General features: G+C 38.1%; 1 protein-coding gene across 3 annotated transcripts in view; it reads left to right on the forward strand.

Moving 5' to 3' along the window:
• AUH (AU RNA binding methylglutaconyl-CoA hydratase) overlaps window positions 1-22,842 on the forward strand; it is a 112,531-nt gene that overhangs the window by 58,483 nt on the left and 31,206 nt on the right. The gene's annotated exons all lie outside the window — the stretch shown is intronic.

A 22,842-nucleotide genomic window follows, 5' to 3' on the forward strand; every position in this document is an offset into this window, starting at 1 on the left:
TCTGCCTTTCTGGGGAAAGGGTAGTACCTTGAAAACAAATGTATCCTCCTGACCCCCACCTGGCCTTGGCCATCATTTTTTGAAGTTCTGGGAAACCTTCTTTGTACTTATTTGTTTCCTAATGGGTGGTAACTATTTTGGAAGCACTGAATCTAATTCTAAGGACTAGTGTTGGAGCTCAGGTAGAGAGAAGAGTTAAAAATACCTTGATCATAGCATTGATATGAACTTTGTGTAAGAAACAGTCTTATCCTATTACTCATATACAATGATTATACAGTTTCATTTCAAATGCTTTTTTTAATGGCTAGTGTTGAGTTGTGATTTCAGTCGATATTTTCTCCCTGTCTCTTCTTTACCTCTGAAGTCAGAGGTACATTTTGCTTAACGATAATGGAATTGGTGACTGGACTCTTTTTAGCAGACAATAGAGATGAATTATGTAGTTGATTTTAAGGATATATTTCTTTCTGGTGTTGTTGTCATGAGATACTGTTTGTTTGCAGTTATGTCCAGGTGAAGAAAAAGGCAGAAAATGCAGTTGTTTCTTTGCATTTTTTTTCACTTGGTTGGTCCTTCATTCCACTCTCTCCCAAGCAATTGTGCGGGACAGTACTGAAGGCATACTGTCCAGGAAATTCAGATCAAGCTTCCAGGTGGTCTTGATATTCAACTTACTAAGCTTGTCACAGGTTTCCATACTTTGTGTTATTTATAGATGTTTCAAATTTGTAATGCTTTCAGCTTAAAATGCTAAGCAACTGACTCATCATGAGTTCTGCTGAAGATTCATTCTGAATGTTTTACTGCTACCCAGAGACAGTGGTTTGAAAACTCTTTTGTTTTCCTCATCCTAATCATGCTCTGAAGATATTCAAGGAGGTCTTCACATCCTTGAAAATACGATGTATTTTATCATTTGATCATTTTACTGTTCCTTTTAAACTTGTGAAATTTTAGGGTATGTTCAGTGATTAATTTTTCCTTGCTCCTATCAGTCTAACAGGCTTTTCCTGATCAGCCTGTATTTGCACCACCCTTAATAACCACTGAGAATGTTTTAGTCCTTTTCAACTTTTGTCATCAAACTATTAATTCGTCATGCTTTGTGTCTTTAGAAAGTAAAGAATGAATAGAGGAAATTTGTGTATGTAATTTAGAGAAATAAATCAGATAGGACCACTTCAATCTTAGGCTTCATGGGTAAGTTGAATATTTTCTTATAGTGCTTACTTCCAGCTGCCCTTAGGCAAAGGAGGACAGGGCAGTGGAGCTGAAAAGAGAAATTTAGCCATTAAGACATATCAGTAGCTTTCTGCTACCATCTAATACATCTGAAACTCTCCAGCAAATTGTGTTGCTTCTTTTTCTGACAAACTACTTCTATTTTATTCTACTCTATTACCTGTTATGAGTATGCAGTAAATGTAAAGATTTTAAATCAGTTGGTAATTAACATGATTGTGGTCATATGAAAGTATTCTCTGTGTTGTTTTCTTTTTTATAAATTACAAATTAAAAGATGTAGAAAAAGCATGTTATTAGAATTTAGCAGTCACATATTAAAATATCACAGATAAGAAATGATATTTTGGACTTTATATACTGTGTTGCATTCCATCTGTTTTAAAACATGAACATTAAAAGACCTGGTCCAGCACTGTCTAGCAAGCAACTAATTTTAACAGAGATTTCCCAAATCTGAATTTCCCAAATTTTGCTTCTGAACAAGCACTGAATGTTCTGTGCCACTGTAAAGGTTAAACAGCAATTAACTGAATCCTGGGTAATATACAGTAATGAATTGTTGCTTCTAAGCCTGCTAACAAAGTAGGCATTCATAGAGCATACCTTGTCTGCGCTAGCAACTAAGTCTCTCAAAAGTGCAATTTATGATGGACAGCAGAGCAAGAGAGAGTATGTCAACAGTACCTCCTTTTATGCTTTAGTTTTGAGTACAGACAGCTGCACAGAATGTGATGGAGAAGGATTCACTCTGTTTCCTTTAGATATTTAAAATCCGGCTCTCTTTCCATGATGAAAAAAGCCTTATCTGCCTAACTGTGAGCTAGGGGAGATAGAAAATCTTCACATTTTCCCTTTTATATACTTCCCTCTATCTAGTAAGGAAGTTGAGACTCAGTGAACTAGAGGAAGTGCATAGAAAAGAGAAAGTGATGTGGTAACTCAGTGCTGAGGAATTTACATGAGGTGATCATTAGTGATTTTTGTTTTTTCTTTTAAAAGTCTTCCAGTTAATTGCATAACTAGTAGTATGCCACCACACCAAACATGTACACTGGACTGTACGTTTGTCTTTTCAACTCCTTCTCTTCCTTGTTTTTCTTCCCCATGTGTTTTGGATCTGTTGGTGAGTTGCAGTCTAGTTTGACCACAGACTAGTGGTTGCAAAAAAAGGTAGCTTATTTTTTGCTTATTTTTAGGGCCACTAAGATGATCAGAGGGCTGGAGCACCTCTCCTATGAGGAGAAGTTGAGGGAACTGGGATTGTTTAGCTTGCAGAACAGAAGGCTCTGGGGAGATCTCATTGTAGCTTCCAATACTTGAAGGGAGCATATAAACAGGAAGGTGAACAGCTGTTTACAAGGGTGGACAGTGATAGGACAAGGGGGAATGGTCTTAAACTGAGACAGGGGAGGTCTAGGTTAGAAATTGGGAGGAATTGGGTGGTGGAGCACTGGAACAGGTTGCCTGAGGAGATTGTGGATGCCCCATCCCTGGAGGTATTCAAGGCCAGGCAGGATGTTGCTCTGGGCAGCCTGGTCTGGTGGTTGGCATGTAGGAGAGGGGTTGAAACTAGATGATCATTGTGGTCCTTTTCAACCCAGGCCATTCTATGATTCTGTGATTTTCTTTGTAACACAGTAGTTCTGTGCAGAACTCAGCACAAAAATTGTATGCTTTCTCTTTCTGTTGTTACTTCCTATACTTAAGTAAAAGGGGAGCAGAACTCTTTCAGTAACTGAATGTAATTTCTTATGTCTTTCTACGTGAAAAGTGTTTCATGGTGGGAAGTTTCTCCTTAGTTAAAAATTAGTGTTTGGAACATTTCTCTCTATTGTCCTTTGTTTTAAAACTATCTTCATCCATAACTTATTTCATTTTTCTTACCTCTAGTCTTCTACAATGGGTCTACAATGCATACATTATGTCTTTCTGAAAAATCTGCTTTTATTTGTTAATATCTTATTTGAATACCACTTAGTTACAGTTAAGAGGAGGTACAAATGTTTGTAAACAGCATACTTAAATTTCCTTAATGTGTTAATAGAAAGAGATAAGATTGGTGAGGATGAGAGCAAGATGCTGTGTGTCAGTAGAAAGTGGGAAAGACAGGTACGTATACACAAAAATAATTTGGATTTGTTTCATGCAATTGTTTTCATATAAATTTAATGTATAAACATGAGGCATTGATATACACTGACACTTAGGCTTTCACAAAAAACGACATCATAAAATTGAAATTAATATACTCTTGTCAGCAGATAAGACCCAGCTAAATTAAAAATGTAGCTAACTATTGTGCTGCATACTTACAGCTTTTCACTTCTCTTTTCCATTTTGTTTATGAAGGCATTTTAAGTAGCAAGGCTCCGTTCAAACCATCAAAGCAAATTTTGCCTTTATCCTACCCTTGTACCAGAAAGAACTGTGGATCATAGAATATGGCAAGTGGGAAGGAATCCATAAGGATCAGTGAACCTAACTCTCGGCTCCCCACACAGCCACCCAAAAGTCAGACCGTATGACTGACAGTGTTGTCCAGATGCTTCCTGAATTACAGCAGCTGGGAGCTATGGCCACTGTCCTGGAAGCCTGACCCATGCCCACCACCTTCTCCTTACATGCAGCCTGACAGTCCCCTGTTACAGCTCCATGCCATTCTCTCTGGTCCTTCCCCTTTATTTGCTTATCATTCATCCCTACCCAGTGGCTCTCAACTGTGTCATTTCCAACTAGCTGCTCTCTACAGTGCAACTCCTCCTTCACAGCATCACCCCTTTGCATCTCCTGCCTCGCCTGTCTCTCATTCCTCATGCTGCGTGCTTTGGTGTCAAAGCATTTCAGATGTGCTTCATAGCATGTTGAACTGTTTTTTTCTTTAATATATACTGCATAGGAGAACTTTAATTGAAGCATTTATATGTTTTTCTCTCTCCACTTCAGAAACAGTACTGCTTTGACTGTTTTTCTAGACTTTAAAATGTGTTTGGGGAAGTTACGGTACTTACGAATTTTAAAAGTGAGAGGGGAACACACAAGAAATTAGTTTTCTTTGCACTGGAAGAAAATAAGAGTGAGAATGAAAACTGAGTTTAGGTAATCATTTTATATTTCCTGTATTTCTTAAATTATTCATCATTCACTATTAAAAACAATGTGAAAGTTTCTGTTATAGGGTTTATTTTAATATTGGAAAAAAATATACCCTCTTTTGGATGAGAAAGGTGTCAAGGGAATTTCCAGATGCGAAATACTCCTACAGAATGCGATATTGCTAAGAACAGAAGTTGTACAATTCAACCGAGTATAAAGGTTAAATAAAATATGAGACGTTTCAAGTTGAAATCTAATGCTTCTTATGATGTATTGCCAGTATATTCTTTAAATTTGTATACTTTCAGCAATAATAGGAATAATTGCATATAGCAAATACTGAAAAATTGAAGTGGTAGTGATAGGACTTCTGAACATTAATTGTAATTTTTCTGCAGGTAGGTGCTGTGTGATAATGCATTATAAGAGAGTTATCTTGAAAGAAAAATCTTCATATTTTCTTATAACTTTATACCTGAGTAATCTTGTACTTTTCCATCCCATCTTTATTCTGATCCTTAGTAGAGCAGTTCTTGCCATCTTTACTTTTTTCATCACCTCTGTGTTCTTGCAAATACAATTTTTTTTTTTTTACATGAAGTCATCCTTTGAAATCTCCTACCTTTTTAAATATCAACTGCAGCTAGGAGGATTGATTACAGAAAAATGTCTGAAAGAATTAGCTTTGAGTTTGTTTCTACTTCTTTTCAGCTAGTTCATAAACCCTGTTGTGATTTGTCTTACTTTGCCTGTTTCCCTATTCCAATCTTATGTCATATGTTTAATACTGTAAATTTCCCAAATGAAATACTGCTAACAGACAGTTTAAAATAAGCCTCTGACTGAATATACATCTTTAGCATCTCATCAGCATTGTCCTTAAAATTACAGTTATTGAGAAATGACAAGAAGATTAACTTTTTTTCTTTTTTCCTTTATAATTAAGGCAGACTCTGATTTTTTTTTCGCTGAGATCTATCGGTGCTTGCTTTACAAATGCAATCCAATTATGATTTGATATGGCAAAAAAAGTTAAAATTATTTACTCTGAGAACATTTATCTACATTTTCTTCAATCATCAGAAGTCTAGATAGCTTTATTTGCATTTTCATATTTTGTGATGTTTATTCTGTGCATCATGTTAAATAAATAGCCTCAAGTAAAAAGTTCCTAATAGCTTATACAAAACAGATGTTTGTATATCCACTTTTTTCTCAAAGTAATTATGCACAATAAATAGAATGTTACTAGAGAGAAGTAAATCAGTCCTACTTCTGTAAGTTAGGGAGAATTGTGGTTCTTATGTTTTCTTCTTCTTAAATAAAAGTAAGCTGATTTTCATCAAATGACTGATTTTTTTCCTCATTTTATTATCCCTTTTAATGCTGGTGTTAAGACAAAATTTTGAAATGTCATGCAATACTAGCACTGCAAAACCTTCATACATAAAACTAATGTCTTTCAAATTTTATTTACAATATGTCTACATAAACAGGATGATTTGTAAATAGTGGTAATCTTCTGAAGATGATGGTAGGAGGATTTCAGATCACTGAAGCTGGTCCCTGTTTTAACATGAGACATAGAGGATTTTTGCTGTGATACAGAGAATACTGTATGCTTTTCCCTTTGTGTGCTAGCCATAGAACTCTTTCCAAAATTGTATTAGAAACAAGCAATTCTTCCTACAGTAAAACGGGTTAACCACGGCTGTCTTTGTCCCCAGTGGCTGCAACTCTGTAGAATATGTTTTAGATACCAGGTTTGGTTTCAGAGACAGACCACTTGACTTCTGTTGTTTCTGCTAGCAAAGATTGTAGAACATTTCTTCCTGGCCCAAATTTGGAGATATCTTATTTCCAAACCAGAACAGCCAGATATTTGAGAAGTTTCACTAGCATGAGGAGCAATGCTACATCCCCCACATACTGCATCTAAAATTAGTCCTTTATGCTGCAGGGGAAGGAGGAAACAAAACAAGAATAGAATAGAAAGGAGCCCCAGAAGCAAAGTTGAACATTAGAGGAAGTGCAAGAGAAGAGAAGGAGAATTTTCTTGGCTTTGGAAAGCACAGCATAGAAAGCCTGATGTTACCATGATTTATATATGGAGAAATCAAATACTAGCAGAAAAAAATGATGCAGTCTTGTTTTAATTTTTTAACTTTTTCATGTTTTGCGAGTATAAAAACATTGATTTTATATCAAGATTGAGTTTTGGAGTACTGTTTTATTGAAATCTAGATTAAAATTTCGTTTGTACAACCTGAGTAATGCTGTTATTCTCATAGATGTATTAGGTCATGTCCTCTCAACTGCTTGAACATTGCATTGTGAGACTGGTGGATTGTTCATTTTGAATGGCAGCAAGAAATCTGAATAAGTGTAACAGAGGATTTAGTTTCTTCAATCCTTCCGAAATCGTTTAGATTTAGGCCTCACTCAGGTTCTCTTTCAGTAAGCATGGGTTGTATACATCATATAGTTGTATCATATTGTTTCACATTCATATATTTTTCAGACCATTTCTGTGTCATTGAAAGCGTCTGTGCAGCTTTGAAAAGAAAGCAAACTTGAACTTTGTATTAGGAATATTATTTAGTATTATTTAGGAATACTGTGTTTGCAGTTTGACTTTATGCCCATGTATAGAATAGTGTGACACTGGATGGAAACCACAGTTTAGGAATACTGTAGCTATATCAATAGAATTTACAGTAGATGCAAAGTGAAATGTATTCACATGAGGTACTCTAGTGAAAATAAGTTGGAGAGAATTAAGTAAATAGAAAGAAGAATGGTTTAAACTACTGCCAGGTAGATAACTATATTTTTCCAAAGCCAATTAAAATTTAAAACTATACGTATGCATTGCCTGTCAGCTAATCAGGTATATGAGTTTTATATTCATTCATAAGAATCCAACAGAATTCGTGGAAGAAATGCAGGAAGATCTGGGAATCCAGAAAGTACTTGGTTCAAAGAACTCATTTTTCTCTGTAAAGAGACTACCCTTTTCAGCCCTTAAACATGTCCTGAAAACAGCACCTAATGTCTACCTTGAGATTTCTTGTGTACTCAAAATTATAAAATCATTATAGAATGTGCACATACACACCCTTAAGCCATTTTCTTTCAACTTCTCATTTTCAACCTGATCTGCAAACTGAAGAAAACTGAATAGTAACATGTTTCTGGGTGAAGGTGGAGCATGGAGAAAATAAAACATAGCAATATGCAACTGTATAAAAGCTTCTTGTAAAAAAATTAGATTTTTTTTCATTTTAAAAATTGACTTTGTACTTTGGAAGTAAGTATTAGACAACTTAATCTCAACATCAACTATTTTCTCTCTTACTATTAACTAAGAACTAAAACAAGAATTCCAAGCTTCAAGGTTGTAGAGTCAACTTCTTCTACAGGTATGACTTCTTTTATAAGATTCTCCACTCTCTGACTGTTTTTTCCACATTCCTCTGTTGAGGATATTCACTGCAACTTCGTGGATTTTCGTATTTTTAAATATTCTCCTTTTCCTCTGTTGTTTTACTTTCATTCTGACAACATTTTCTCTTCTTTCCCTATCTGTGTGGTAACACAAGTTGTAAAGTGAAATAACTCCCTTCTGGTGATGTTAGGGAAGATAGAGAAAATAGTCAGGTAAAAGTGCAGAAAATTATTGACCTTAAAGTGTCAGTGATGAATGAAAGAGCATGAGTGAGTCAGTGTGCATCTGGAAGTTATTTTTTTAATTAAATTAAACTTAATTATGAAGAGGATGAAGGGAAAAAAAATACAGAATCTAGTAGAAATGTTTCACTACTACTATCAATTTGTGTATATTAAAGAAATACCAGGAAATGGAAGCAAAATAATGGAAAGAGTGAAGATGATTATTGGTACCAAAACAGCAGTTTTGGAGGTTTTGATTGCTGTGTCACTCCTGTATCTCTGCATTGCTGTACCAGGAAATGTAAACTCGTCATATTTCTAATGGTTTTTTTCCCAATAGAAAACTGATGATGTTTGAGATGTTCCTTGTAGTGTTAAAGAAACCATTAATCTGCGTAATCACAGACACAATACAAAATGATGAAAATGAGCTGAATGACAGGACAGTATGTAACTAATCATGGTGCGTATCACCTGGTAGTTTTCAGCACTCCTTTTGAAGTGGTGACCAAGTGTCTTTTTCAGTTACAGTAGCAGTGATAAAAGTACTTTTAGAAGATTTTCATAATTCCCACACATGAGAAAAACAACATTCATACATAGGAACCAAGAAACTCTTAAGCCACTCTTTAACAGAATTTTAAGTACATCAGCATCTATGCAAACCTTCACTCCTTTATTTCTTTTAAATCTACAGTTCTACGCAATCTAGTTATGATACTGCCATGTTTGGGATGGAGTCTTCAAAAATCTCAAATCCGTCCTGAGAAATTGTGCGAAAAGTACCATTGTCAAGCAGAGACAGAAGGTGTATGAGATAAAAAGAAGAACAGGTGGACATGCTAATCAGGAAGTTAGTGACAGAGGAACAAAACAGGTTTGAGTAACAACCTAAGGGCTTAAAAACTCTTAATAAAGAAGGAAAAGAAATGAGATGCCAAGATATTCCTATTGATTCTCTTAAGAAAGGTTTGCTTGTAAGAAAAGAAACATTATGACTTTTAGAGGCATATTCACTTAACTAGTTATCTCTTCTGTTTTTAATTTTTTTTTTTTTCCAGATGCTTCCATAGCATTTTTGCAATTTATGTGTATGACCTCTCCAAACTTAATTGCAATCATTTAAATAATCATTTGGTCAGAATTTTCACTGACATCAGTTTTTGTCTTAGTAAGGACATAAGAGCTATGGTCAGCCTTTAGGATTTGATCTAATAGTAATGAATCCAGAGGTGGTGAATTGAGAGGAAAAAATAAATCCCCAGATTTTATCAGGATTAAATGAGTAATGTGTTGATGTCTTTTCTAGACTGTTTGTCTGAATCTTTATGCAAGTGATCCTTACTGTGTATAGTACACAGATAAGAACTGCATTTTTATCATTGGCATGTGTCAATATGGAAGTGTATAAGCATAGTTTTCTGAGTGAAATTAATACATTGTGTTGTTTATGTCATATTAAAGTCTAGTTTATGGAAAAATGTGTGGGATTCTTTGCAGTACAAAAATAGTTTTCTTAAAATATTTTAGATTACCTTCTGTACTTGGGTGAATGAAAAGCAATTTGCAGAAATGAATAGACTCAGGAAAGACAAAAAGAAAAAAAAAAAGAAAAAAAAGAAAAAAGATGATGTATCTTCTTCTGTGTTGTTTTTAAGATTCCTCTCCACAATATGTCTCCATCTCAATATAGATGTTACTGGGGGCGAATGAGTGGGGCTGTAGAGTACCAGCTGGTGTATATAAATGGGGCCTAGCATAGACGCAGCAGTGCTTGGTAAGTTCCTAAAAATTATATCTACAGCTGTTGAACTCATTCACAGTCAGTGTTTTTTGAAGAGAAGCCAAGGAATTTTTAATCAAGGAAGATTACTAGGCAGATTACTGTGTACGGAATACTTAAAAATAGACTTACTTTTATTAGTAAAACTGCTTTGTTTAAGCCAGAAGTGTTATATTTTTCAGAGAAAATGTAAAAGCTAGTTTGATTTAAAACAGAATTAAATTATTATGAATGAGATGTGGAAAGAGATAATGAGATGGAAAGAAGATAATATTTATGCTTTCTAATGGGACTATTATACAGAAATGCCAGCATGAGTAACCTAAGTGCGTTCTAGCTTTAAATTTTAATGGATCTCAGGCTGTGGCATTTTGTGGTGTTAGAGGGCTTTCTGTGAGCTGTTAGATTGGAAAACATCTGATTTGAAGAAAGTTGTTGATGGAATATTTTAAACTTCGTGAAGTTGTTTTGGTAATCTGCTCTCATAGAACTAACTGTTATTCTTTTCCTACCCCAATGAAACTGGTTCACTTGTTTTTGGCACACATCCAAGCTGTGAAATTTATTTGATTTTCAAGACCACTATGTAGAAATAGTGACGCAATATCAGCAAGGCCACATTTCATTTTCATGAACATAATTTCCAGTGCCCTAGAATTAATTTATTCACTGACCTGTTAATAGCTACAGTCTATCAGTGGCTTATAGAACAGAGGATGTGCCTGGAAATAGTCATGGTCACCCTATAAGGAGATTAGTTACAGATTTTCTTTTTAGAGTAACATTTGTTTTTTCTTTTGATCATATTGAAGAGTCTGGCTGCTAATAAAAAATAAACCAACTTATTCAAAAGGAAAATAGTAGTGGCTAGTAAATATTGGACTCAAGTTAACTATTTTGAAGTAGTTGTTTTATACCAGATTTTACTTTAATATATCTGAGACGCATTCCAGCAGTAGCATTATGTGTACAGAGGACTCTCCCTTTGAACATCCAGCACAGGCAGTCGCAGTGCCAAAAGAAGCTGTGAATCATAGAATCACCAAGGTAGGAAAAGATCTCCAAGATCATCTGTCCAACCATCCACCTACCAACAATATTTCTCCACTAAACCATGTCCCTGAGTACAACTTACACATGTTTCTTGAACATCTCCAGAGGTGGTGACTGCACCACCTCCCAGGGCAGCCTGTTCCATTGCCTGACCACTCTTTCAGAGAAGTACTTCCTAATATCCAACCTGAGTATCCCTGGTGCAACTTGAGGGCATTCCCTCTAGTCCTATTGCTGTTTACCTGGGAGAATAGGCCAACCCCCACCTCATCACAGTCTCCTTTAAGGCGGTTATAGAGAGCTATAAAGTCACCCACGAGCCTCCTCTTCTCCAGGCTAAACAATCCCAGTTCCCTCAGACACTCCTCACAAGACTTATGTTCCAGACCCCTCACCAGCCTTATTACCCTTCTCTGAATGCAGTCCAGGACCTCAGTGTCTTTGTTGTCCCGAGGAGCCCAAAACTGAACACAGTGCTTGATGTGTGGCATCAGCAGAGCTGAGTACAGGAGGATGATAACCTCCCTATTCCTGCTGTTAACACTATTTCTGATACATACCATGATGCCACTGGACTTCTTGGCCACCTGGGAACACTGCTGGCCCATATTCAGCCAAGTGCCAAACAACACCCCCAGGTCCATTTCCTCTACACAGTCTTCTAGCTACTCTACTTCAAGCCTGTAGGGTTGCATGGGCTTGTGACCAAAGTGCAGGACCTGGCTTTTGATCTTGTTAACTTCATCGCTTTTGCCTTAGCCTAGAGATCTAGCCTCTCCATATCCCTCAGAAAGGGCCTTCCTCCCCCCAGGCAGATCAGCACTTCCTCCCAGCTATGTGTCATCTGAAAACATAATGAGGGCACACTCATTCTCCTTGTCAAGATCATCAATTATATATTGGACAGAACAGGTGCCAATACTGACCCCTGGGAAACACCACTTGTGACCAGTTATCAGCTGGATTTAACTCCATTCACTACCACACTCTGAACCCAGCCCTCCAGCCAGTTCTTCAACCAGAAAAGAATAAAGGTACAAAGAATGCACCTGTCCAAGCCACAGGCTGCCAGCTTTCCTAGGAGAATATTGTAGGAAACAGCATCAAACTTTGCTGAAGTATAGGTAGACTATGTCAACAGCCTTTCCCTCATCCACCAGGCAGGTCAGTTGATCACAGAAGGAGATCAGGTTGGTCAAACAGGACCTGCCTTTTGTGAGCCCATGCTGGCTTGGCCTGATCTCCTAGTTGTCCACACGTACTTTGTGATCTCATTCAAGATGATCCATGGCACCAAGGTCAGGTTGACAGGCCTGTAGTTCCCTGGATCCTCCTTACAACCCTTCTTGTAGATGCAGTCACATTGTCAAGCCTCCAGTCCTGTAGGACCTCTCTGGTTGACTCAAGAACACTTACAGGTGGTAGAAAACAACTTTGCGGTTCTTTCAGCCAGCTTCCCCAGCACCCTCGAGTGGATCCCATCTAGCCATATAGATTTGTGACAGTCCAGATGGAGTAGCACATAACTGTTTCCACATGACCTCCATCCCAGACTTTCAGATTGGAAGGTAGAGTACCCCAAAGATAACTTTCTGATTGTGAAAGACAGACATAAAAAAGGTGTTGAGAACTTCAGCCTCTTCCTTGTCATCAGTAGTCATGCTCTCCACCACATCCAGTAAAGGCTGGATTCTCCTTACTGTTAATATATTTGTAAAAAAGTTTTTTGTTCTCTTTCACTATGGCGGTCAGGTTGGGTTCAAGCTTGGTTTCTGCTTTTCTATTTTTTTCCCTGCATATCCCAACAACTTCTCTGTACTCTCCCTCATCCCTTATTCCACAGGTGGTAGACTCTTTTTCTCTTAGGAGTCTTAGGAAAAGTCCACTGTTTATCTGCACTTGTCTTTTTTCCCCTCTTACTGTGTTTTCATACTAGCCACTTCTGAAGCAGCTTGGACTCCTTCATATGCTGTCAGTGTCTTCTTTTCTCTAATCCTCGCTATCCTCAACTTCAAAACATTAGGGTTGAACCTCGAGTCTCCCCTTATACTTTCTGCCAGAGACTCCCAGTTGGGCCATTCTCCCTGACAGCATTGTAGAGCTTGTAGAGCATCTTGTCCTGGTCAGAATGGCCCAGTGGCTACTGCATGAACTATCTCCTGTTTAATTTCTTCAAAGGCTCATTGTTGCTCAGGGCTCCATCTGAAATCATTTTTCTTCCAGGTCTCTTGATAAAGAGAGTTAACAATTAAACTGCAATTTGAATTATACTTCTCCATAAGCCCACAACACCTAAGAAAGCATGTATTTCCTTCTTGTTAGTTTGTGGAGACACGGCAGTTATTTTGTTGATCACATGTGTAGGGGTGTGATTATGTCCATCTTAATGTTCTGTTCCCAAGAGCTGGATCTCCTGTGCAGGTCCCTTGACTTTACTTTGCTTTATGGCAAAACTGGCTTTCAGAAGGATTTGAATTATTTTCTTCACTTTCTCAAAACCTTCCTCTGCTGTGTTCCTCCACATAAGAATGTCATCAACTTATTGCAGGTTCAGGAGCCTCTCCCTGTTCCAATGGAGTCTGGATCAGCCCATGACAAATGGTAGAGCTATGTTTCCACCACTTGGGCAGTTCATTGCAGGAGTACTGGACACCCCTCCAAATGAAAGCAAACTGTGGCCTGCACTCTGCTTCCAGAGATTGAGAAAAAAAGGCACTAGCAGTGTCAGTTTCGGTGTAACACTTGACTGCCTTTGATTTCACTTCATTTTGAAGTACAAGCATGTCTGATACGGTGTTACTCAGCAGTGTTATATCTTCATTCAGACCACAATAGTCCACTGTTAGCCTCCACTCTCCATTGGACTTTTGCATGACCCTATGGTACTACTGAAAGATGAATGAATCTTGCTAATTACTTCTTGGTTCTCTAGTTGGCGAATCAGGTGATAAGTAAGAACTGGGAAATCTCAGTTAGTGAGATGCTGCCACCAGTGTGCACTGTTGTGGAAGCAGTTAGCATCTGCTTTACTTTTGCTTTTAGCAACTCCACAACAGAAATGTTTTCTGAGAGACCAGGAAAGGTAGAAAGCTTAATGTCCTCCATCTACAAGACAGCTATTCCAAAAACCCATTGGTACCCTTTTGAGTCCTTGAAGTGTCCTCTCCTGAGATGATCTATACCAAGGCTGCATGGAGCCTCTGGGTTGGTCACAGTGGAGTGCTTCTGCCACGTTTCTGGTTAGGCTCACTTCAACCTCCACCACATATCTTGGGATACCCTGTCACTCCAGAAATACAGATGTGTTCTGTCCCGTTATAACTTGATGGAATTAGTGTATACTGTTCATCAGTGTCCACTAGAGCCTTATACTCCTGTGGTTCTGATGTGCTACACCATTGAATCCACAGCCCATGAACATGATTATCTCTTTTCCTTCACCTGGCTGAAGTCAGGGCCCCTCTGACACTGATCAATTTGTTACTTCTTGTAAATGTGAATTAAAATTCTCTTTATTAGGATAAGAAGTAAGATCAGCGCATCTAACCTTTCTGGGGAACTGTTGACTGGAAACTGGAGTAGCCATTTCCATGGAGGAACCCTCTTCTGTTGATTATTTTTCCTTGCAACTCACATACTCGTGCCTCTAGAATCAAGGTAGATTTTTCCAGCCTACTTCCTCATCCTCTACATGGTCACATGGCATGTGGTGTGTACCCACTATATCCTCTCTCGGGCAGAGGAACACTTACTCCTAATAGGTAAGTACTGATTTGTACAGGTAGGTATGAGGACTTGCTCTTTCTGTTCAAACTGCTGAACCAATTTCTCCTTTACTGAGATGCAGGCCCATAGGGAGGAAGAGAGATATTCTTATTGCCGGTGTCCCTCAGCAAATTCATCCACTGTTTGTTCCTCTCCATCTTTATAGGTCATTACTGCCAGAGAGTTGGCAGTAGACAAACCATAGGCAATGGTTTGTACTGCACAGACTTCTGCCATATGTGTTATGTGCACTTTGACATCCTCTAGATCTTCAGGTAGCTTCTGTTCCAGGTTATCATTAATCACCTCCAGCGCAGCTGATTTCTTACTTGCCAGTGTGACACACTGTATCCTTTCCTTTCCTTCAAACTTGACAGGTAAACAGTAAAGGCTTGTGTCCTTTGGTTTATCAATGCCTCCTTTCCTAGGAAGGGATCCCAGCTGTCTGGCTTCATTGCCTTCTTGTTCCAGGCTAGTGGCCCTGTTATCCTAGTTTCAGAGCAGCCAGGTAACAGTGCGCTTGCTGACAGTATGGCTAAATCCTTTCACCTGCCTCACAGCTCACCCAGGGTTAGAGGTTGGATGGGTTACTGCCTTCTTCATGAGTTCTGACCCTTTCTCATCCAGTTCTTGTGATTGCCCTGCTTGAGAGTAGCCTTCCTCATCCTTGTCTTACTTCTTCTTATTATTAGAATTTTCTTCCTTCACTGAAAGAGCTTGCTTGTACACCTACCGTTTCTTCTTTCATACAGAGGCAACCAGTACCAACAGAGGTTCATTCTCTGATTCTGCAACAGAGCCTATTGCAGGAGTTGAATTAGTATTGAGCACTGCTCAGTGGCATAAGCCAACCCCAAGCACATTGCAATGATTTGTATCTCTTTGGAATTGCCAGATGGCATAACTTCAGCAGTTTTTTCAGGTGTGAAGTTCCAAAGCACTAGAGTTTCCCACTTCTAGGGTGGGAAGGTGCATGCCAGCCAGTATCATCTCATACTCCTGTCATTCATAAGTTTCCAGCCTTGGGGTAGATTTCTGAGTGGTATCATTAAATAGTTGTTTAGTCATAAACAAAACCTGGAGTACATTCAGGAGACGTAGGAACATGCTGGTTTGAAGATCCTGGAGATTATCAGAATTTCCAAAACCTATTGTAACTGTCCAGGATGAGAAGGGGAAGGGGATGGTAAAAGGGAGGGTTAAAAGGGATATAGAGAAGAATATGCCGTCTTATCTCCCCCATGGGTTGGCTCCCCCAAGAAGAAAAAGTAAATGGTTTAAATAGCTTTTAGGAGATTGGTTCCCAAAGTACAGAGATGACAGCAAAGCAAAGAACAAATGACAGACCAGTCACAAGGTGAACAATTTTATCATATTATAACCAATGTTCTACAATATAGCAAAATGATAACCTTTATCCAGCCTATAGAGATTGTAAGCAGCAGATCAGGGGGCACAGTCTGCAAGTAAGGTTCTACATCATTCTGGAGACAAGCACAGAAACTCTGAAAGCGAAAATATCAGCATTTCAGTGACTATTAAACTAATGTACCACTTAGAGAACAATTTTGTTTTTACATACTCTAGTCAGATCTGACCTTATCTCAATCTTTTGTGCCAAATGTTGAGTGCTAAAAGGACTGTTGTGGTTTAACCTGGCAGGCAGCTCAGCACCACACAGCTTTTCATTCACTTCCCTGCCAGTGGAATGGGGAAGAGAACTGGGAAAATGTAAAACTTGTGGATTGAGATAAAGGCAGGGAAAATAATAATAAATATACAAGTAAGTGATACAAAATGCAATTTCTCACCACTCACTAAACAGTGCCCGTACAGTTCCTGAGCAGTGTCTGACTTCCTGGCCAGTTTGGGTCAGCTGTCCCCTGCCAGCAAATTGTGCCTCTCTCATCCCCCTCCTAGGTAGGGCAGCATGAGAAGCTGAAATGTCCTTGCCTTACTGTAAGCACTGCTCAGCAATAAAACATTGGTATCTTATCTACATTATTATCACCCTAAATCCAAAACACAGCACCATACCAGCTACTAGCAAGAAAATTACTTATGTCCCAGTCAAAACCAGGATTGCCATTTTCTACTTCTTATGTAGCAAAGCCCTGGAGATTGAAACTCTCCACTGCAACTCTCTGCTGCAGTTGAGGAAAAAAGGTTCAGTGGTAAGGAGGCAGTTCTCATTGTACAGCTGTTTCTCACAGTGTTGCCACTATTTAAACTCTTCTGTTTTTAAAATATAGAAGTGGCAAGTGTAGTTCTATAGAGATCTCTCCCTTCTTCTGCATCCTAAGTCTAAGCTTTTTACCTTACTTCAGATCTCAGTGTTTCTTTCCCCATTTACCATTCCTGATGTTACTAGCAACACAGTAATCTGGTTGTTGCTCCAGTAGCTGTAGTAGCTAAATTTTGTAATACAAAAGCTTGTGAATCTGTGAGCTTTGTGTGATATTTCTTCAGTCTGTGGGAATCCTGGCAAATTTTTATGACTGATCCATTATGTTTTCTGATGTTTGCTTTGTTTTCAAGTTCTTTCAAATGATACAGTAAACTAATCTGTTCTCTATTAACTACTTCTGCTGACTATCCCCTAAAGTCTTTGTAATAAAAAAGAGAATAAAAACAAATTCCTGATGATGCACTTCATAAAATGTGTTACAAGAGTAAACCAATGCAAGATATGAACAATGTGGAAAAACATTTTAATCTAGTAAATTACATAGAAGCAGAACATATTACTTGATTTTCATTCCAAGCAATCCAAGGGAAGCTGATTTGGATCTATCTTCAAGTGTTTCAGACACATAAGTGTTTTTCTGTTAAAACATGTTGAAGTCTTTTTGGTTGCTTTCATTTATAAATTACTAACAAGAAAGTTCCATTAATATTTTATAGTGTTTCTTATGCTATTCTGTTATTAATACATAGCATGATCATGATTCAAGCAGAACTTTGGGTCCCATTTTTATATTTCTATATTAAATAAAAGTATATTGTAGTATTCAAAAGCTTTCTGAACTTGTGATCATTTTGGGGCATTGAAACTGATATGTTTGGAAAAACTCATCTTGAATCCCTGATTCACTTATATTGTAGAAAGCATAAACAAAAACATAGAGCTGTGCAATCTGCTGAACAATTGTATAACTGTCATTCTTGAAAATGTTTGTGTTCTAGTGGTTTATTCGTTTGTTTTTGGATTAATGCAGCAGTTTTGCACTTTGCTCAGCATAACATCTGCCTAGTTGGTTGTTTCAGATTAATTTATACGATATGTTTGCCAAAGGTTTGTACTTATAAGAAACATAAGTTAAGTTTTTCTCTTCTGTATTATTATAATTTTTTCCCTATTTTTATTGGGGTGAATGCTTTGGAAAACATCGTTATCAGCTCTGTTTTCTTGTAGGGGGTCAATGAATAATAACTTCCTCTTGCAGAATTGAAAACAAATAAACCTAGTGTAATGTAGATGGAAGATAACCTCTTAAAAACCTCATAAATTATGTTTAATTTGTGGAATGTATATGGTCTATGTGTATGGAAAGGTTTCTGGATACTATAGACCTCTACTATTATAACCTTCACTTCCAAATTTTCAAGCTTCTCTTAGGTGTCTTCATATCAAATACAGATAAAATTGCAGTGAATTTCATTATCTAATAAATATGCAGGAAAGAAAAGTGAAGGAAAAGTGAAAACCTCTGACAGGTTGCTTCATCTACTGTATATGAATGATTGAAGAGCTAGGTGGATTTTAGCTGATTCAGGCAAAAAAAAAAAAAAAAAAAAAGAAGGTGGTGAATTATCTCCCAGTGTAGAGTCTTCCCCACCTTTTTTCCCGCAGTAGAAGTCTTGGTGTAGTAACAAATGTAGTAGAAATTGTCATCCTCCTAGGAAAGTTCAGTGAAGGAAGGCTACTAATTAAAAAGTTGATTTCTCTGTCTACGTACCTTTTTCTGAAAGAGTCGAAGAATACTGTCATATTCACATAGGCAAGTGTGAACTCTTGCTTTTCTCTGTGTACTCCTGTGAAGTGTTGGGACAATTCTGAAGTCTCTCAGACATCCAAACATTAAATATTCTCCAAAAAAAAAAAAAAAAAAGTCACATTAGCTCAAGGCATGGGTGTTTTTAAGTTTCTCTGACTTGATGCAGAAGTCACCCTTTCTGTTCAGATAATTCCTAGAAGACTGTTCCTGCTAGTAAATGGGATTCAGTTCCTGAAACATGGGTGATGCATGTTGAGTGTGTGGCTTGGGACTCCTGTTAATTCTGTGTTCTCTTTGTCAGAAGCAGAATTACAGACACACTGTGATGTCTAAAATGTGTTTAATGCCTAGGTGAAGTAATTTGAATCCAATGCATGTCAATGTTAGGAGGCTTCAAATGCAGGAGTTTGTGAGTGAAGATTTTTGGTGAGAGTACAAGACAAAATGAGCAAAGTGCCAGCTGATATTTTTACATTGTTTAGGATGGAGCTGTCTACTTATTTTTATTGTCACTGTTTTTTTTTTTGTTGTTTGTTTTTTCTTGGTTTTTTTTTTTTTTTTTTTTTTTTTTATTTGAACTTCTTTCTTTTTCATTTAGAAAGGATAGGCAATTCACAAGCATGCATTTTGTACATGTAATGGATGTAAAAACTGTAGACAAATTGAGCAAATGATTATGTGGTACTGATATTTCATACATCTTCCTAGCAAAAAGAAGAAAGCATGGAACTGAAATGTGCAGAAGTAAAATATCCAAAAGAAGAGGGGTGGCCAGCAGGGACAGAGAAGTGATTGTCCCCCTCTACTCTGCTCCTGTGAGGCACCATCTGAAATACTGTATCCAGGACTGGAGTCCCCAGTACAAGAAAGACAGGGAGCTGTTGGAGAGGGTCCAGAGGAGGGCCACAAAGATGATCAGGGGACTGGAGCACCTCCCCTATGAAGACAGGCTGAGGGAGCTGGGCTTGTTCAGCCTGTGGAAGAGAAGGCAGCGGGGTGACCTCATTGCAACCTTTCAGTACCTAAAAGGAGCCTACAAACAGGAGGGGGATCAACTTTTGAAAGGGTAGATAACAGCAGGACAAGGGGAAATGGTTTTAAGTTGAGGGAGGGAGGATTTAGATTGGATGTCAGGGGGAAGTTCTTTACTATGTCAGTGATGTGGTGCTGGAACAGGCTGCCCAGAGAGGTTGTGGATGCCCCGTCCCTGGAGGTGTTCAAGGCCAGATTGGATGGGGCCCTGGGCAACCTGGTCTAGTATGGAGTTTTTCATTGTCCTTTGAAAAAGGCCATTGACGGAGGTAAGGTTCTCCTTTGACAGAGCAAATATAACTGAAATCCACCCCAAAGTGTCTAAATTAGAAGATGTGAAGAAAAACTGAAGTGTTGCATTTTCAGTACTAAAAGGGTATTGTACTTTTTATACTACCTGGTGTAATTCTGTCAGGGACACTTTTACTTCTAGGGCTTTACATAACTGCTGAGATTTGTGGAAGTGTCTCTACAGATTCATAGATCCATATTCTTTGCTTGGTTGTGTCGGTTTTTCTCACAGAGGGAAATTAATTCTTCTTATTGTGATAAAAAATTGTGTTCTTATAGAATCCTTGTCAAATTACAGGTTCGTTTTCAGTTTTTTTCTGCCATGTATATCATATTTGCTGTTTCTTTCATCTGCAAAATAGAATATTAGGATGCCAGTGAGGAAAAGTTTGGATTCTTTTTTTAACTTCCTGATAATTTATGATGCTAGGAAAACTAAGTATAGAAGAGCATAGTATCTTTGGAGAAAGTAAGCCATGAGGCATCAATTTCAGTAAAGAAAAAAGATGCTTTTTGAATTAAATGTGGGTTGTATTGTTACATAATTAGGAATTTTATTATGCATAAAAGATGCTATTAATTTATTTTTAATTTGCAGTTATATGTGTAATACGGTCAGAGTTTTTAAAATTATTTTGCAAATATAAAACTGTCCCCAACTAAATTGCACTACTGCAGAAGTGGGATATTGGGACTTCGGCTATCTGCAGTGCAGCTCATTGATTTTAGAGTGTCTGATCAAAGTAAATTGCATCAGTCACTGGGGTGGCACTGTAGAAATATAGAAGTAGTGTAATCATTTTCATGATGAAAAAGTCAGCTTTAAGAATGTGTGTAGGAGGAAAATGTTTGTGAAGAAATAACTACATTTGAGTATCATTTCATTTAAACAGAACATAACCTCTATATGACTGGTATTTACATTTTTAGTAGTCACTGACATTTTTTGTCATCTCTGTGATCTCCAAACAGTTGTAGGAGAAGAAGGTTATCAAGAATAATCAGCATGGATTTACCAAAGGGAAATCATGTTGACCAACCTGATAGCCTTCTGTGATGTTATCATGGCTGGGTAGACGGGAGTAGAGCAGTGGCTGTTGTGTACCTTGACTTCAGCAAGGTGTTTGACACCATCTCCCACAGTGTCCTTGTTATGAACTTCGGAAATATGGGACAGATGAGTGGGTGGTGAAGTGGATTGTGAACTGGCTGACTGGCAGAGCATTGGAAACCCTTCATATAGCAGGGAGGTTGAAGCTGTACAACCATTATGGTCCTTTTTGATCCAGGCCAATTCTATGATTCTGTGAAGATAAATTATGAATACTTAAAGATAATATAATCATAGAATGGTTTAGGTTGGAAGGGACCTTCAAGATCATCTAAATCCAACCCCCTGCCATAGGAAAGGGCACCTCCTTCTAGACCAGATTTCTCAAAGCCTCATCCAGCCTGGCCTTGAATGCTTCCAGGGAGGGAGAGTTCATAACTTCACTGGGCAATCTGCTCCAGCATCTCACCACCCTCACTGTAAAAAATTTCTTCCTAATATCTACTCTAAATTTACCCTCTTCCAGTTTAAAACCATTTCTCGTTGTCCTGTCTCTATGTGCGACTTCTTTAGAAAAAAATTCCTTCCCAGCTTTCCTGGAGGCCTTCAAATACCTTCAAGTACTGGAAGGTCACTTTAAGGTCTTCTCAGAGCCTTCTCTTCCCCAGGCTGAAGAGCGCAGCTCTATCAGCCTCTCTTCACTGCGGAGATGCGTCAGCCCGCTGTTCATCTACATGGCTGTCCTCTGGACCCACTTCAACAGCTCAATGTCTTTCTTGTTCTGGGACCCAACTGCAGCTGGACGCAGTGCTCCAGGTGGGGTGTCACGAGAGCAGAGTAGAGGGGCAGAATCAGCTCCCTTGACCTGCTGTTCACACTTCTCTTGATGCAGCCTAGGATACTGTTGGCCTTCTGGTCTGCAAGTGCACACTGCCGGTTCATGCTGAATCTCTCATCAACCAATAGCCCCAAATCCTTCTTGCCAGAGCTTCTCTCAAGCCATTCTCCACCCAAGTTGTATCTGTACTTGGGATTGCCTCAATGCAGATGCAGGACCTTGCATTTGTCTTGTTGAACTTCATGAGGTTGGCGTGGGCCCATCTGTCAAACACATCAGGTCCCTCTGGATGGCATCCGTTCTCTCTACCATGTTAACTGCACAACTCAGCTTGGTGTTATTTGATGATTACTGAAGAGGCTAGACTGAATTTGTAGTTGTCTGAGAAACATGTCTTTTCATGTTCTAGAAGATCTGACAGATGAAACCTTACTATGAGCAAGCAGAAAAAAATACTAAAACTTCTGAAAAACAAAACATTACCAGTGTTGTGGTTATCAGTGGAAGATGGTTGACATGACTGTGTAAACATAATAGATCTTCCTTCAAGCCTAGTTTCTTTTTATCTTCACGTTCCAAAATGGCCATGGGTCTTTTAGTCACTGTGGCAGAATGAGAAGTGAAAACATACTGTAGTTGGTAAGACGATCTTCTCCTTGGCAATGAGATTGCCTTCAGCATAGTATTTGTTAGATGTAATTAATTACTGTATGATATATTGTAATCACTTATGCGTATATAGGCTTATTAAGCCAGAACTCAAAAGCTAAAAGATCAGATTAAAAACCTCACAAAATCTTGATCCTTGATTGTGTTGTGTTGTTTGCAGTTGTCAAACATTACAAAATCTGAAAAGGTTAACTATTATGATATTAAAAATAATTAAGAATTAATGTAAATTAAAGCTGTATATTTTTTAAAAAATAAATGTTGCTATTAGTTTGCATTCAGTTATGTATGTCCAGCTTTATTCAACTTTAGCCTGAACTTTGTCTGCAGAAAAGTCCAAACTGTTCTG

This window comes from Phasianus colchicus, chromosome Z (genome assembly GCF_987193195.1).
Source record: "Phasianus colchicus chromosome Z, bPhaCol1.hap1.1, whole genome shotgun sequence".
Classification (NCBI taxonomy): Eukaryota; Metazoa; Chordata; class Aves; order Galliformes; family Phasianidae; genus Phasianus; species Phasianus colchicus.